This window comes from Dendropsophus ebraccatus, chromosome 7 (assembly GCF_027789765.1).
Source record: "Dendropsophus ebraccatus isolate aDenEbr1 chromosome 7, aDenEbr1.pat, whole genome shotgun sequence".
Classification (NCBI taxonomy): Eukaryota; Metazoa; Chordata; class Amphibia; order Anura; family Hylidae; genus Dendropsophus; species Dendropsophus ebraccatus.
The window spans coordinates 6,822,210-6,839,369 of record NC_091460.1 but is presented as its reverse complement, the minus strand read 5'-3'; the positions used below and the strand labels follow the sequence as shown (position 1 = coordinate 6,839,369).

Here is a 17,160-nt window from a genome sequence, read left to right as displayed (position 1 = left end):
TGGTTTTATATGATTGGGCCCCAGGTGGTGCAGGTAGATCTATTAGTAGTAGTTTTATATGATTCGGCCCCAGGTGGTGCAGGTAGATCTATTAGTAGTGGTTTTATATGATTCGGCCCCAGGTGGTGCAGGTAGATCTATTAGTAGTGGTTTTATATGATTGGGCCCCAGGTGGTGCAGGTAGATCTATTAGTAGTGGTTTTATATGATTCGGCCCCAGGTGGTGCAGGTAAATCTATCATTAGTGGTTTTATATGATTCGGCCCCAGGTGGTGCAGGTAGATCTATTAGTAGTGGTTTTATATGATTGGGCCCCAGGTGGTGCAGGTAGATCTATTAGTAGTGGTTTTATATGATTCGGCCCCAGGTGGTGCAGGTAGATCTATCATTAGTGGTTTTATATGATTCGGCCCCAGGTGGTGCAGGTAGATCTATTAGTAGTAGTTTTATATGATTTGGCCCCAGGTGGTGCAGGTAGATCTATTAGTAGTAGTTTTATATGATTTGGCCCCAGGTGGTGCAGGTAGATCTATTAGTAGTGGTTTTATATGATTGGGCCCCAGGTGGTGCAGGTAGATCTATTAGTAGTGGTTTTATATGATTTGGCCCCAGGTGGTGCAGGTAGATCTATTAGTAGTAGTTTTATATGATTGGGCCCCAGGTGGTGCAGGTACATATATTAGTAGTAGTTTTATATGATTGGGCCCCAGGTGGTGCAGGTACATATATTAGTAGTAGTTTTATATGATTGGGCCCCAGGTGGTGCAGGTAGATCTATTAGTAGTGGTTTTATATGATTTGGCCCCAGGTGGTGCAGGTAGATCTATTAGTAGTAGTTTTATATGATTGGGCCCCAGGTGGTGCAGGTAGATCTATTAGTAGTAGTTTTATATGATTCGGCCCCAGGTGGTGCAGGTAGATCTATTAGTAGTAGTTTTATATGATTGGGCCCCAGGTGGTGCAGGTAGATCTATTAGTAGTAGTTTTATATGATTTGGCCCCAGGTGGTGCAGGTAGATCTATTAGTAGTAGTTTTATATGATTTGGCCCCAGGTGGTGCAGGTAGATCTATTAGTAGTAGTTTTATATGATTCGGCCCCAGGTGGTGCAGGTAGATCTATTAGTAGTGGTTTTATATGATTGGGCCCCAGGTGGTGCAGGTAGATCTATTAGTAGTGGTTTTATATGATTTGGCCCCAGGTGGTGCAGGTAGATCTATTAGTAGTGGTTTTATATGATTCGGCCCCAGGTGGTGCAGGTAGATCTATTAGTAGTGATTTTTTAAATTGAGTATATGTTTTTCTATGGGTTCTGTCTCTGGATGTGATAATGTGTTGATGGACGTTCCCTCTCGTTGGTCGTGGTCAGACCTGTTATCTTGTCGTCTCCGGCCTGGTCTGCGCACTGTACCACCGCCATAGTCCTAGGCCTCACTATAAGAGAATTGAGAGTTGTACTTTTGTCTTGTTTTCGGCAAGTAATAAATGGATATTTGTTACGATAAGGCTGGGGGTGCGACTAGGGGTCTCCATTCCCTGCAATCTGCTTTCCCCTGCCTGATGTGAGGGGAATTCCCTCTCCAGTAACAGTGACCAAGACTGAGCACAGGAAGTAGGGGCGGAGCTTGACCTGTGCTATGTGCAGGGGGAGGGGTGAGCCTGGTCTAAGAGGATCCACACTGTTCCTAGAAGGTAAATGAAGGCTTCCCTTTCATTGCAGCAGTAGTAGTCGCTCAGTGCCTAATGTAACCCCTTCCTTGCTACGCTGGTGCAGATTCTTTCCTTTCTGCTCAGTGCATGAGTAACTCCTTCTCTTCCACATGCTATAGTGTACTATCCCAGCACACTGCAGCCTGTTCTGTGCACTATGTCCTGGAATAGCAGACACATGTAGGTGCTGTGCTGTTCTTAGCCAGGGAAGTAAGGGAAGGAAAGTCCTGTGTGTGTACTGCTGATACTCCGGAAATGTACAGAATGAGAAATATCCGCACCATGGAGGGGACTCTCAGCAGTGGCATCACTATCACCACCGTGTCAGCACTATAAGGGGTTAATCTTCCAGACAAGTTTTAAAAACTTAGAGGTACCCTTTAAAGGTCTTCAGGGATCTGGGTGCTTTCTGACTTTGATTCATTGTATAAAAAGTTTAAAGGGGTATTCCACTCAAACATAACATCTGATATGTTGCTGCCCATGGTGAGACTAACAATTCCTTCCATATTTTATATGTTTATCTTTTCAGTCTCCTTCCCCCAGTTCTCAGCTTCTGCTTTCTGCTGAAGACACAAAAATCTGTGTGCGAGCCTTTCTCTCTGTCTCTTCCTCTACCCCCTCCCTTCTGAGACGGCTGATGTAAACAAGTCCCTGGCAGGCTTTATCTGTAACATTGTAGCTTCTTTGTAATGCTGGGAGGGTTAATCACAGTGAGTTTATCAGCAACTTGACCTCAGATTTACCTTCCCAGCATTACAAAGAAGCTACAATGTTGCAGATAAAGCCTGCCAGGGACCTGTTTACATCAACTGTCTCAGAAGGTAAGGGGGAGGAGGGGGAGGCAGAGAGAAAAGCTCTCACACAGATTTTTGCGTCTTCAGCAGAAAGCAGCAGCTGAGAACTGGTGGAAGGAGACTGAATAGATAATAGCAAGTATGGGGGGAATTGTTAGTCTCACCATGGGCAGCAACGTATCAAAAGTTAAGTTTAAAGGGATTCTCCACTCAAACAACTTTTTACGCCACAAGTCAAAGGTCAGAAAACACCCAGATACCTGAAAACCTTTAAAGTGTACCTTTAATTTTAACCCTTCAGAGTGCTGGCACGGTGGTGATAGTGATGTCACTGCTGAGAGTCCCCTCCATGGTGCGGATAGCCCTCATTCTATATTTCAGGACTATCGTTTTGTTTATCTTTAGCTTTAGACTATTTTTAGATGATTATTTTGTTTTTATTATTATGTAAAATCTTACTTTATATATATATATATATATATATATATGTTTCATGTTTTATTTTTCTTCTTTATTATATTTTATTATCTAATAATTTTTTTTTTTTTGTGATTTTTTTAGCTGATTCCATTGTTAGATTGTTATTAGTAGACGGCATTTTATCCTTCCTGTTGGGTGTATTCTTTATGTAATGTTCCCCAGGCCTGGGGCTTTCCGGGATCCCTTCCCGCTTTCACATTCTCCACTGTAAAGTTTTTATCAGTCTGGTGACTGCTGGCGCTGTTTCCTCCATCGTCCTGCAGGGGGAGCCCCGGATCCTGGCAATCCTGTGCCGTCTTGCTGGCATCCCCCCAGATGCGGCTGAGCGTGCTGAAGGTGTCAGCCCCTAAATCTCCACATTAGGAGCCCGCACCTTTCTGCATTTCATCTGCTCGCCCGATTATTTCATTTCCTCCGGTTTTGGCTCCGACCAGAAAATTATGTAAAGAAGAAAATTCCCAGAGTCCTGATGGAGAAACGCGAAGTGTCCGTCTGTACGAGTGTGAGACGCCATGTCCTCGATGTATATATGTATACACGGGGCCACAGACCGGGCACAGGATCTTATATATATATATATATATATATATATATATATATATATATACAGTGCACAGTACCACTTCTCCTGTCCTGTATGCTGGGTGTATATGTTGGTGATGCACAGTAGCACTTCTCTGGCTCAGATGGTGGCTGACGCCCTGGCCGTGCCCGGGGGGATCGCTGCCATCGTTACAGTAATTACAGGGGAGCAGCGATTAGTCGCAGACGTAACGATAAAGCACATAATAGGTGAAATCCCCAGGGGGGGGGGGTGGGGGGGGGTGGGGGGGGGGGGCGGTGTACTATGACATCTGAGCCCCCTGTGCCCGCCTCACCAGCCCTCACATTAACCCCAATCTCACCTGTCTCTATCAAGATCAGCCCCCACCTCTCCTGACATCCTCTGTGCTGCTGGGTCCTCTCCTATAAGATCAGCCCCCTCCTCTCCTGACATCCTGTGTGCTGCTGGGTCCTCTCCTATAAGATCAGCCCCCTCCTCTCCTGACATCCTCTGTGCTGCTGTGTCCTCTCCTATAAGATCAGCCCCCTCCTCTCCTGACATCCTCTGTGCTGCTGTGTTCTCTCCTATAAGATCAGCCCCCTCCTCTCCTGACATCCTCTGTGCTGCTGTGTCCTCTCCTATAAGATCAGCCCCCTCCTCTCCTGACATCCTCTGTGCTGCTGTTACCTTCCCTATAAGATTAGCACCCTCCTCTCCTGACATCCTCTGTGCTGCTGTGACCTCTCCTATAAGATCAGCCCCCTCCTCTCCTGACATCCTCTGTGCTGCTGTGTCCTCTCCTATAAGATCAGCCCCCTCCTCTCCTGACATCCTCTGTGCTGCTGTGTCCTCTCCTATAAGATCAGCCCCCTCCTCTCCTGACATCCTCTGTGCTGCTGTTACCTTCCCTATAAGATTAGCACCCTCCTCTCCTGACATCCTCTGTGCTGCTGTGACCTCTCCTATAAGATCAGCCCCCTCCTCTCCTGACATCCTCTGTGCTGCCGGGTCCTCTCCTATAGGATCAGCCCCCTCCTCTCCTGACATCCTCTGTGCTGCTGTGTCCTCTCCTATAGGATCAGCCCCCTCCTCTCCTGACATCCTCTGTGCTGCTGGGTCCTCTCCTATAAGATCAGCACCCTATTCTCCTGACATCCTCTGTGCTGCCGTGACCTCCCCTATAAAATCAGCACCCTCCTCTCCTGACATCCTCTGTGCTGCTGTGACCTCTCCTATAAGATCAGCCACCTCCTCGCCTGACATCCTCTGTGCTGCTGGGTCCTCTCCTATAAGATCAGCACCCTCCTCTCCTGACATCCTCTGTGCTGCTGGGACCTCCCCTATAAGATCAGCCCCCTCCTCTCCTGACATCCTCTGTGCTGCTGGGTCCTCTCCTATAAAATCAGCAACCTCCTCGCCTGACATCCTCTGTGCTGCTGTGTCTTTTCCTATAGGATCAGCCCCCTCCTCTCCTGACATCCTCTGTGCTGCTGTGACCTCTCCTATAGTATCAGCCCCCTCCTCTCCTGACATCTTCTGTGCTGCTGTGATCTCTCCTATAAGATCAGCACCCTCCTCTCCTGACATCCTCTGTGCTGCTGTGTCCTCCCCTATAAGATCAGCACCCTCCTCTCCTGACATCCTCTGTGCTGCTGTGATCTCTCCTATAAGATCAGCACCGCACTCTCCTGACATCCTCTGTGCTGCTGTGACCTCTCCTATAAGATCAGCCCCCTCCTCTCCTGACGTCCTCTGTGCTGCTGTGACCTCCCCTATAAGATCAGCCCCCTCCTCTCCTGACATCCTCTGTGCTGCTGTGTCCTCTCCTATAAAATCAGCCCCCTCCTCTCCTGACATCCTCTGTGCTGCTGTGACCTCTCCTGTAAGATCAGCCCCCTCCTCTCCTGACATCCTCTGTGCTGCTGGGACCTCTCCTATAAGATCAGCACCCTCCTCTCCTGACATCCTCTGTGCTGCTGTGTCCTCTCCTATAGGATTAGCCCCCTCCTCTCCTGACATCCTCTGTGCTGCTGTGTCCTCTCCTATAAGATCAGCACACTCCATTCCTGACATTCTCTGTGCTGCTGTGTCCTCTCCTATAAGATCAGCCCCCTCTTCTCCTGACATCCTCTGTGCTGCTGGGTCCTCTCCTATATGATAAGTGTACTTCTCTCCTGACATCCTCTGTGCTGCTGTGTCCTCTCCTATAAGATCAGTGTACTTCTCTCCTGACATCCTCTGTGCTGCTGTGTCCTCTCCTATAAGATCAGTGTACTTCTCTCCTGACATCCTCTGTGCTGCTGTGATCCTGTTATTACAATGCTGCCGCTCACACGATCACCTTCCTGGCTTCCTCAGTATCCTCTCACTGCAGTCCTTAAATTCTCTGTGCTGCGGCCATGTTGTGGGTGTCGTGTAATGTTATCTGAGTACAGATGGTGCGGTGTAATCCGTGTATAATGAGGTGGGGGGGAGGGGAGGGAGGTAACTGATCAGGGGAGCAGATGTCGCCCGTAATTGTGACAAATTACATCACAGCAACTTTCTTCCAAAAATCTCAGTCTCTGCTGCAGGTCCCCACATAATGCTGTGAGTGCAGGACTCTCAGAGGAGAGGAGATCCTGCTCCCCTATATCTCTATAGCACACCCTCAGAGGAGAGGAGATCCTGCTCCCCTATATCTCTATAGCACACCCTCAGAGGAGAGGAGATCCTGCTCCCCTATATCTCTATAGCACACCCTCAGAGGAGAGGAGATCCTGCTCCCCTATATCTCTATAGCACACCCTCAGAGGAGAGGAGATCCTGCTCCCCTATATCTCTATAGCACACCCTCAGAGGAGAGGAGATCCTGCTCCCCTATATCTCTATAGCACACCCTCAGAGGAGAGGAGATCCTGCTCCCCTATATCACTATAGCACACCCTCAGAGGAGGAGATCCTGCTCCCCTATATCTCTATAGCACACCCTCAGAGGAGAGGAGATCCTGCTCCCCTATATCTCTATAGCACACCCTCAGAGGAGGAGATCCTGCTCCCCTATATCTCTATAGCACACTCTCAGAGGAGAGGAGATCCTGCTCCCCTATATCTCTATAGCACACCCTCAGAGGAGAGGAGATCCTGCTCCCCTATATCTCTATAGCACACCCTCAGAGGAGAGGAGATCCTGCTCCCCTATATCTCTATAGCACACCCTCAGAGGAGAGGAGATCCTGCTCCCCTATATCTCTATAGCACACCCTCAGAAGAGGAGATCCTGCTCCCCTATATCTCTATAGCACACCCTCAGAGGAGGAGATCCTGCTCCCCTATATCTCTATAGCACACCCTCAGAGGAGAGGAGATCCTACTCCCCTATATCTCTAGCACACCCTCAGAGGAGAGGTGATCCTACTCCCCTATATCTCTAGCACACCCTCAGAGGAGAGGTGATCCTGCTCCCCTATATCTCTATAGTACACCCTCAGAAAAGGAGATCCTGCTCCCCTATATCTCTATAGCACACCCTCAGAGGAGAGGAGATCCTGCTCTCCTATATATCTATAGCACACCCTCAGAAAAGGAGATCCTGCTCCCCTATATCTCTATAGCACACCCTCAGAGGAGGAGATCCTGCTCCCCTATATCTCTATAGCACACCCTCAGAAGAGAAGATCCTGCTCTCCTATATCTCTATAGCACACCTTCAGAAGAGGAGATCCTGCTCCCCTATATCTCTAGCACACCCTCAGAAGAGGAGATCCTGCTCCCCTATATCTCTATAGCACACCCCCAGAGGAGGAGATCCTGCTCCCCTATATCTCTATAGCACACCCCCAGAGGAGGAGATCCTGCTCCCCTATATCTTTATAGCACACCCTCAGAAGAGAGGAGATCCTGCTCCCCTATATCACTATAGCAAACCCTGAGAAAAGGAGATCCTGCTCCCCTATATCTCTATAGCACACCCTCAGATAAGAGGAGATCCTGCTCCCCTATATATCTATAGCACACCCTCAGAAGAGAGGATCCTGCTCTCCTATATCTCTATAGCACATCCTCAGAAGAGAGGAGATCCTGCTCCCCTATATCTCTATAGCACACCCTCAGAAGAGAGGATCCTGCTCCCCTATATATCTATAGCACATCCTCAGAGGAGAGGAGATCCTGCTCCCCTATATCTCTATAGCACACCCTCAGAAGAGAGGATCCTGCTCCCCTATATATCTATAGCACATCCTCAGAGGAGAGGAGATCCTGCTCCCCTATATCTCTATAGCACACCCTCAGAAGAGAGGAGATCCTACTCCCCTAAATCTCTATAGCACACCCTCAGAGGAGAGGAGATCCTACTCCCCTATATCTCTATAGCACACCCTCAGAGGAGAAGTGATCCTGCTCCCCTATATCTCTATAGTACACCCTCAGAAAAGGAGATCCTGCTCCCCTATATCTCTATAGCACACCCTCAGAGGAGAGGAGATCCTGCTCTCCTATATATCTATAGCACACCCTCAGAAAAGGAGATCCTGCTCCCCTATATCTCTATAGCACACCCTCAGAGGAGGAGATCCTGCTCCCCTATATCTCTATAGCACACCCTCAGAAGAGAAGATCCTGCTCCCCTATATCTCTATAGCACACCCTCAGAAGAGAGGATCCTGCTCCCCTATATCTCTATAGCACACCCTCAGAGGAGAGGAGATCCTGCTCTCCTATATCTTTATAGTACACCCTCAGAATAGAGGAGATCCTGCTCCCCTATATCACTATAGCACACCCTCAGAAAAGGAGACCCTGCTCCCCTATATCTCTATAGCACACCCTCAGAAGAGAGGATATCCTGCTCCCCTATATCACCATAGCACACCCTCAGAGGAGGAGATCCTGCTCCCCTATATCTCTATAGCACACCCTCAGAAGAGAGGATCCTGCTCTCCTATATCTCTGTAGCACACCCTCAGAGGAGAGGAGATCCTGCTCCCCTATATCTCTATAGCACACCCTCAGAAGAGAGGAGATCCTGCCCCCCTATATCTCTATAGTACACCCTCAGAAGAGGAGATTTTGCTCCCCTATATCTCTATAGCACACCCTTAGAAGAGAGGAGATCATGCCCCCCTATATCTCTATAGTACACCCTCAGAAGAGAGGATCCTGCTCTCCTATATCTCTGTAGCACACCCTCAGAAGAGGAGATCCTGCTCCCCTATATCTCTATAGCACACCCTTAGAAGAGAGGAGATCCTGCTCCCCTATATCTCTATAGCACACCCTCAGAAGAGAGGATCCTTTTGCCCTATATCTCTATAGCACATCCTCAGAAGAGAAGATCCTGCTCTCCTATATCTCTATAGCACACCTTCAGAAGAGGAGATCCTGCTCCCCTATATCTCTAGCACACCCTCAGAAGAGGAGATCCTGCTCCCCTATATCTCTATAGCACACCCCCAGAGGAGGATATCCTGCTCCCCTATATCTCTATAGCACACCCCCAGAGGAGGAGATCCTGCTCCCCTATATCTTTATAGCACACCCTCAGAAGAGAGGAGATCCTGCTCCCCTATATCACTATAGCAAACCCTGAGAAAAGGAGATCCTGCTCCCCTATATCTCTATAGCACACCCTCAGATAAGAGGAGATCCTGCTCCCCTATATATCTATAGCACACCCTCAGAAGAGAGGATCCTGCTCTCCTATATCTCTATAGCACATCCTCAGAAGAGAGGAGATCCTGCTCCCCTATATCTCTATAGCACACCCTCAGAAGAGAGGATCCTGCTCCCCTATATATCTATAGCACATCCTCAGAGGAGAGGAGATCCTGCTCCCCTATATCTCTATAGCACACCCTCAGAGGAGGAGATCCTGCTCTCCTATATCTCTATAGCACACCCTCAGAATAGAGGAGATCCTGCTCCCCTATATCACTATAGCACACCCTCAGAGGAGGAGATCATGCTCCCCTATATCTCTATAGCACACAATGAGAAACAGCTGGATATGTGATATATAAGTTACTGTACAGTATAGCAGCATGTGGTATATAATGTATAGTAACTGTATAACCCTGATAACACAGCAGCTGGATATGTGATATATAAGTTACTGTACAGTATAGCAATCAGCATGTGGTATATAATGTATAGTAACTGTATAACCCTGATAACACAGCAGCTGGATATGTGATATATAAGTTACTGTACAGTATAGCAATCAGCATGTGGTGTATAATGTATAATAACTGTATAACCCTGATAACACAGCAGCTGGATATGTGATATATAAGTTACTGTACAGTATAGCAGCATGTGGTATATAATGTATAGTAACTGTATAACCCTGATAACACAGCAGCTGGATATGTGATATATAAGTTACTGTACAGTATAGCAGCATGTGGTATATAATGTATAGTAACTGTATAACCCTGATAACACAGCAGCTGGATATGTGATATATAAGTTACTGTACAGTATAGCAGCATGTGGTATATAATGTATAGTAACTGTATAACCCTGATAACACAGCAGCTGGATATGTGATATATATGTTACTGTACAGTATAGCAATCAGCATGTGGTGTATAATGTATAGTAACTGTATAACCCTGATAACACAGCAGCAGCTGGATATGTGATATATAAGTTACTGTACAGTATAGCAATCAGCATGTGGTGTATAATGTATAGTAACTGTATAACCCTGATAACACAACAGCTGGATATGTGATATATAAGTTAGTGTACAGTATAGCAGCATGTGGTGTATAATGTATAGTAACTGTATAACCCTGATAACACAGCAGCTGGATATGTGATATATAAGTTAGTGTACAGTATAGCAGCATGTGGTGTATAATGTATAGTAACTGTATAACCCTGATAACACAGCAGCTGGATATGTGATATATAAGTTACTGTACAGTATAGCAATCAGCATGTGGTGTATAATGTATAGTAACTGTATAACCCTGATAACACAACAGCTGGATATGTGATATATAAGTTAGTGTACAGTATAGCAGCATGTGGTGTATAATGTATAGTAACTGTATAACCCTGATAACACAGCAGCTGGATATGTGATATATAAGTTAGTGTACAGTATAGCAGCATGTGGTGTATAATGTATAGTAACTGTATAACCCTGATAACACAGCAGCAGCTGGATATGTGATATATAAGTTACTGTACAGTATAGCAATCAGCATGTGGTGCATAATGTATGTGGTGCATAATGTATACTATGGGCCACATGTATCATCCGGCGAAAGGATGATTTTCCGCGGAAAGTGCCGATTTGCGTATTTTTTTATACGCAAATTGCCGATCTGCGAATAAAATATTCGCAAATCGGCACTTTCCGCCGAGTACGCCAGGGGGGCGGAAAGGGGGCGTGTAGTGGGTGGAACGGAGGGCGCGGAGTCAGAGTCCGCGCGATTTACCATCCGTTCCGCCCAAATGTACGCCAAAAACCTACTCCAGTCCTCAACTGGCGTAGGTTTTCGGCGGTGCGCACCGGCGCGCACGGGATTTATGTAGAGGCAGTCCGCCTCTACATAAATCCCCGTAGCGCCGGAGCTGCGGGGGTATTTATAAGTCCGGCGTAAAAAACGCCGGACTTAATAAATGCCCCCCTATGTGCATAAGAATGAAAAAGCAGCAGCAGTTTGTAGATACAGGGTGGAGATGAAGATCCCCAAAATGCAGTAGCGCAGTACAACAGGCTATAACAGAGAAGCAGGGCTGCTGTCAGAGGTCTGTGTGGTGACAGCAATGGAGAAGGGGTGTTTTTGTCATGGTCCTATCAGGAAGTGAGAATCACAGAGCTGTGCAGGAGGACAGTGACATAAACCTTTCTATACAGCAGTGTATAGCTGAGTGTTAGTGCAGGCATATTATAGCAGCAGTTTGTATAGCTGAGTGTGAGGGCAGGCACATTATAGCAGCAGTGTGTATAGCTGAGTGTGAGGGCAGGCATATTATAGCAGCGGTGTGTATAGCTGAGTGTTAGTGCAGGCATATTATAGCAGCAGTTTGTATAGCTGAGTGTGAGGGCAGGCACATTATAGCAGCAGTGTGTATAGCTGAGTGTGAGGGCAGGCACATTATAGCAGCAGTGTGTATAGCTGAGTGTTAGTGCAGGCATATTATAGCAGCAGTGTGTATAGCTGAGTGTGAGGGCAGGCACATTATAGCAGCAGTGTGTATAGCTGACTGTGAGTGCAGGCACATTATAGCAGCAGTGTGTATAGCTGAGTGTAAGTGCAGGCACATTATAGCAGCAGTGTGTATAGCTGAGTGTGAGGGCAGGCACATTATAGCAGCAGTGTGTATAGCTGAGTGTTAGTGCAGGCATATTATAGCAGCAGTGTGTATAGCGGAGTGTGAGGGCAGGCATATTATAGCAGCAGTGTGTATAGCCGAGGGAGACTTCCTGGGTCAGAGTACAGGGTTGTAGACCCCGCTATGCAGACCATGCCCCTCCCCCCCTCCCCCTCCCACCCAGCACAGGGAGCTCTTACACCAAAGCAATGCTCTTACACCAAGTGACAATTTTGAAAGACTGTGATCTCCTCTTGCAAAACACTCTCAATCCAAGTTACTCTTAAATGACGTACCATTGTATCTAATTTAAGTGGCTATTAAAGAATCTAATCCAGGCAGCGATGGGAGTAGCTGATACAGATAACTATAGATGTATCCACTCCAGGTATCTCTGGATTTATCTCATTTTTGGAGCTATGTTTGTACCTTATGAAGGCAGGTCTGGATGTATCTAATCCTTAGAAGTATGAATGTATGTGATTCATGTAGATAAGGATGTATCAAATTTTATTATCAATAGATGTATCTGATCAAGGCTTCTCTGGATGTATTTAATTCAGTCAGCTGTAGGTGTATCTAATCCAGACAGCTGAAGTTATATCTGTTGCACTGGGCATGTCTGTTGTTGAGCACATGGTATACAGTATACGGCAGGGTTAATCCTGTTTACTTTATGCTAAAAACAGTGAATTTTCCACGGAATGTCAGGGGTTACATTAGCTGGAGTTTGTGATGTGTCTGTGGTGTGGGAAGAGTTAATTTCACTTGCTCATAAAAGCTGGAGCTGGTGAGGTGTGTATGGCAGGTGAGGGGTTAATCCCGCTTGCTCACATTAGCTGGAGCTGGTGAGGTGTCTGTGGTGTGTGAGGGGTTAATCCCGCTTGCTCCCATTATCTGGAGCCGGTGAGGTATGTATGGCAGGTGAGGGGTTAATCCCGCTTGCTCACATTAGCTGGAGCTGGTGAGGTGTCTGTGGTGTGTGAGGGGTTAATCCCGCTTGCTCACATTAGCCGGAGTTGATGAGGCGTCTGTGGTGTGTGAGGGGTTAATCCCGCTTGCTTCCATTAGCCGGAGCTGATGAGGCGTCTGTGGTGTGTGAGGGGTTAATCCCGCTTGCTCCCATTAGCTGGAGCCGGTGAGGCGTCTGGTGTGTGAGGGGTTAATCCCGCTTGCTCACATTAGCCGGAGCTGGTGAGGTGTCTGTGGTGTGTGAGGGGTTAATCCCGCTTGCTCCCATTAGCTGGAGTCGGTGAGGCGTCTGGTGTGTGAGGGGTTAATCCCGCTTGCTCCGGTGTCTCGCTTGCTCCTCAGATGGAGCTGACTTCTCAGAAGTTGATGTGATCCTCTCTTTCCTCCATTTAGCCGGGGTATGGAGGACGCTCGGTTAGCGCTGAGCTCTCTAGGAGAAGCCTAATTGCATTAAGTCTGGTCCTGGCGGCCTGGGTCTCGGGGAGGGCCGCCGGCTCTGGATCCCGCTTACAGTAACTGCCTCATTTACAAGAAAACGCAGCGATTTGCTTGAATAATTAATGTCTGCCGGTCCCAGCACTCAGAGAAGCCGGGAGGGTGATGGATGAGGCTCATCTCTCCGTCCGCACCCTCACCGCCATCTAGTGCTGTGTTTATATGTGATGGACCTACAGGGCGGCCGTATACATGATGGGCCTACAGGGCCGCCATATACCTGATGGACCTACAGGGCCGCTGTATACATGATGGACATACAGGGCCGCTATATACATGATGGACCTACAGGGCCGCTGTATACATGATGGACCTACAGGGCCGCTGTATACATGATGGACCTACAGGGCCGCCATATACCTGATGGACCTACAGGGCCGCTGTATACATGATGGGCCTACAGGGCCGCCATATACCTGATGGACCTACAGGGCCGCCATATACCAGATGGACCTACAGGGCCACCGTATACCAGATGGACCTACAGGGCCGCCGTATACATGATGGACCTACAGGGCTGCCGTATACATGATGGACCTACAGGGCCGCCGTATACATGATGGACCTACAGGGCCGCCATATATGTAATGGACCTACAGGGCCGCCATATATGTAATGGACCTACAGGGCCGCCATATATGTAATGGAACTACAGGGCTGTCATATAGGTTATTGGCCTACAGGACCGCCATATAAGTGATGGACCTACAGGACAGCCACATACATACAGGGCCGCCGTATACATGATCAGGGCTACAGGGCAGCCACATTACTGGGGGACATACAGGGTCACCCATTCCTGGGTACTGAGGGGTCTGTTTTATATAGCACGTTAGCAATCGTTTGATGTGTCGGGTGTTATATGGGAAGCTGGCTGTAGGGTTAGGGATCGGCTGTAGGGTGAGGCGTTAGGTCTTATATAGGATGTTGGATGTAATGACAGGGGGGGGCTTTTATACAGTACGTCATATAAGTCATGTAGTGTGAAGGACGTTGGCTATACGGTATTTTGATATGTTGGGTGTTATAGGGGAAGCTGGCTGTGGTGTAAGGGGTCAGGTGTTATGGGGGAAGCTGGCTGTGGTGTAAGGGGTCAGGTGTTATAGGGGAAGCTGGCTGTGGTGTAAGGGGTCAGGTGTTATAGGGGAAGCTGGCTGTGGTGTAAGGGGTCAGGTGTTATAGGGGAAACTGGCTGTGGTGTAAGGGGTCAGGTGTTATAGGGGAAGCTGGCTGTGGTGTAAGGGGTCAGGTGTTATAGGGGAAGCTGGCTGTGGTGTAAGGGGTCAGGTGTTATTTGGGACGTTGGCTGTGGTGTGAGGGGTCAGGTGTCTTATGGGATGTCAGATGTAGTGTGATGGATCCGGTGTTGTATAAGATGTCCGCTGTAGTGTGAGGGATCAGGTGTTGTATAAGATGTCACATTGGCTGTAGTGTGGGGGATCGGGTGTTATACAGGGAATTGTCTGTAGTGTGGGGGATCGGGTGTTATACAGGGCATTGGCTGTAGTGTGGGGGATTGGGTATTATACAGGGCATTGGCTGTAGTGTGGGGATCGGGTGTTATACAGGGCATTGGCTGTAGTGTGGGGATCGGTGTTATACAGGGCATTGGCTGTAGTGTGGGGGATCGGGTGTTATACAGGGCATTGGCTGTAGTGTGGGGGGTCAGGTGTTATACAGGGCATTGGCTGTAGTGTGGGGGTCGGGTGTTATGCAGGGCATTGGCTGTAGTGTGGGGGATCGGGTGTTATACAGAGCATTGGCTGTAGTGTGAGCGGTCAGGTGTTATACAGAACATTGACTGTAGTGTGAGGGTTCGGGTGTTATACAGAGCATTGGCTGTAGTGTGGGGGATCGGTGTTATACAGGGCATTGGCTGTAGTGTGGGGGATCGGGTGTTATACAGAGCATTGGCTGTAATGTGGGGGATCGGGTGTTATACAGAACATTGACTGTAGTGTGGGGGATCGGGTGTTATACAGAGCATTGGCTGTAGTGTGGGGGTCGGGTGTTATGCAGAGCATTGGCTGTAGTGGGGAAGATCGGGTGTTATACAGGGCATTGGCTGTAGTGTGGGGGATCGGGTGTTATGCAGAGCATTGGCTGTAGTGTGGGGGATCGGGTGTTATACAGGGCATTGGCTGTAGTGTGGGGATCGGGTGTTATACAGAGCATTGGCTGTAGTGTGGGGGATCGGGTGTTATACAGGGCATTGGCTGTAGTGTGGGGATCGGGTGTTATACAGGGCATGAGCTGTAGTGTGGGGGATCGGGTGTTATACAGGGCATTGGCTGTAGTGTGGGGGATTGGGTATTATACAGGGCATTGGCTGTAGTGTGGGGGATCGGGTGTTATACAGGGCATTGGCTGTAGTGTGGGGATCGGGTGTTATACAGAGCATTGGCTGTAGTGTGGGGGATCGGGTGTTATACAGGGCATTGGCTGTAGTGTGGGGATCGGGTGTTATACAGGGCATGAGCTGTAGTGTGGGGGATCGGGTGTTATACAGGGCATTGGCTGTAGTGTGGGGGATCGGATGTTATACAGAGCATTGGCTGTAGTGTGGGGGATCGGGTGTTATACAGGGAATTGTCTGTAGTGTGGGGGATCGGGTGTTATACAGGGAATTGTCTGTAGTTTGGGGGGTCAGGTGTTATACAGAGCATTGGCTGTAGTGTGAGGGATCGGGTGTTATACAGAGCATTGGCTGTAGTGTGGGGGATCGGGTGTTATACAGGGCATTGGCTGTAGTGTGAGGGGTCAGGTGTTATACAGGGCATTGGCTGTAGTGTGGGGGATCAGGTGTTATACAGGGCATTGGCTGTAGTGTGGGGGATCGGGTGTTATACAGGGCATTGGCTGTAGTGTGAGGGGTCAGGTGTTATACAGGGCATTGGCTGTAGTGTGGGGGATCGGTGTTATACAGAGCATTGGCTGTAGTGTGGGGGATCGTGTGTTATACAGAGCATTGGCTGTAGTGTGGGGGATCGGGTGTTATACAGGGCATTGGCTGTAGTGTGGGGGATCGGGTGTTATACAGGGCATTGGCTGTAGTGTGAGGGATCGGGTGTTATACAGAGCATTGGCTGTAGTGTGGGGGATCGGGTGTTATACAGGGCATTGGCTGTAGTGTGATGGATCGGGTGTTATACAGAGCATTGGCTGTAGTGTGAGGGGTCAGGTGTTATACAGGGCATTGGCTGTAGTGTGGGGGATCGGGTGTTATACAGGGCATTGGCTGTAGTGTGAGGGGTCAGGTGTTATACAGGGCATTGGCTGTAGTGTGGGGGATCAGGTGTTATACAGGGCATTGGCTGTAGTGTGGGGGATCGGGTGTTATACAGGGCATTGGCTGTAGTGTGAGGGGTCAGGTGTTATACAGGGCATTGGCTGTAGTGTGGGGGATCAGGTGTTATACAGGGCATTGGCTGTAGTGTGGGGGATCGGATGTTATACAGAGCATTGGCTGTAGTGTGGGGATCGGTGTTATACAGGGCATTGGTTGTAGTGTGGGGGATCGGGTGTTATACAGGGCATTGGCTGTAGTGTGGGGGATTGGGTGTTATATAGAGCATTGGCTGTAGTGTGGGGGATCGGGTGTTATACAGGGCATTGGCTGTAGTGTGGGGGATCAGGTGTTATACAGGGCATTGGCTGTAGTGTGGGGGATTGGGTGTTATACAGGGCATTGGCTGTAGTGTGGGGGATTGGGTGTTATATAGAGCATTGACTGTAGTGTGGGGGATTGGGTGTTATACAGGGAATTGGCTGTAGTGTGGGGGATTGGGTGTTATACAGGGCATTGGCTGTAGTGTGGGGGATTGGGTGTTATATAGAGCATTGGCTGTAGTGT

The 17,160-nt window shown here is 48.5% G+C and overlaps 1 protein-coding gene across 2 annotated transcripts in view; it reads left to right on the top strand.

Annotated features, from left to right (window-relative positions):
- The window catches only part of LOC138796642 (transcription factor COE3-like), an 89,186-nt gene that overhangs the window by 14,876 nt on the left and 57,150 nt on the right, over nt 1–17,160 (top strand). The window lies entirely within an intron of this gene.